Source organism: Azolla caroliniana, unplaced genomic scaffold (assembly GCF_043228905.1).
Source record: "Azolla caroliniana isolate FFs.n. ecotype wild unplaced genomic scaffold, voAzoCaro1.0.p SCAF_16, whole genome shotgun sequence".
Lineage (NCBI taxonomy): Eukaryota > Viridiplantae > Streptophyta > Polypodiopsida > Salviniales > Salviniaceae > Azolla > Azolla caroliniana.
Genome location: NW_028230451.1, coordinates 6,937,423 through 6,938,305, shown reverse-complemented (window position 1 = coordinate 6,938,305; position 883 = coordinate 6,937,423).

Here is an 883-nt window from a genome sequence, read left to right as displayed (position 1 = left end):
GGTACTTTGGGAAACACATTGCCTCAACTTATTATATAATGTTGCATAATTTGTTTGACATTACCAGATAATAAACTATGTATTATAGTTTGTTTTAAAAATAAGAATTGTGGTTATAAATATTGGATCGTCAAATGGATAGAAAGAATCTCGCTCACAATATTGCCGTTATGTTAAACACATTGTTAGACCATTCCTTTTTGAAAGATGATATAGACCGAGTTGAATTTCTTTAAGCATTATATAGATTTGTGCACACTATAACGCACCATGTAATAGAAACAAGGCTAAACTTTTTAGGTTGAATAATGAGACACTTCACAACTTAACATTTTCCAAATCAATAGCACACTACCCCATTTTAATCTCTATATCCAAATACAAGCACTGGATCATTATTTGGAGCACAAAACCATGTTTTCATTTCTGTGTCAATGTAATGGTTTGATACTCATGGCCACGATTCCCTTTCCATGTTTGGGACAACGTGCAACCAAGGAAATGTGACTTTTACATGCGGATTGAGTTGTCGGTCTCCATCCTCATGATGGTACTACTAAAATATTGCATCCCTCCTAGAGTGAAATGCAGTTACCTAAGCTAGAAGTTTGTAACTTAAGTGTGAAGTGGTGTAGGACATAACATTATCTAGCAATCTAATCCAATATGTACCCACACTAATTATATAAGAAATGTCGTTGTCTGATCACAAGTCTCACATTTCAATTGGCCTATTCACATTATATAAAATTAGAGGAGGTGCTATTTTTCTTTCTACCTTTCGAACAATTCCGTGTGGTAGAAGCATTATCTTTTATTTCGATTCATTGATTTATGTAGAGAAGAGGACTCTAGAGGGTGTCACGTGGAAGAAGATAACGAG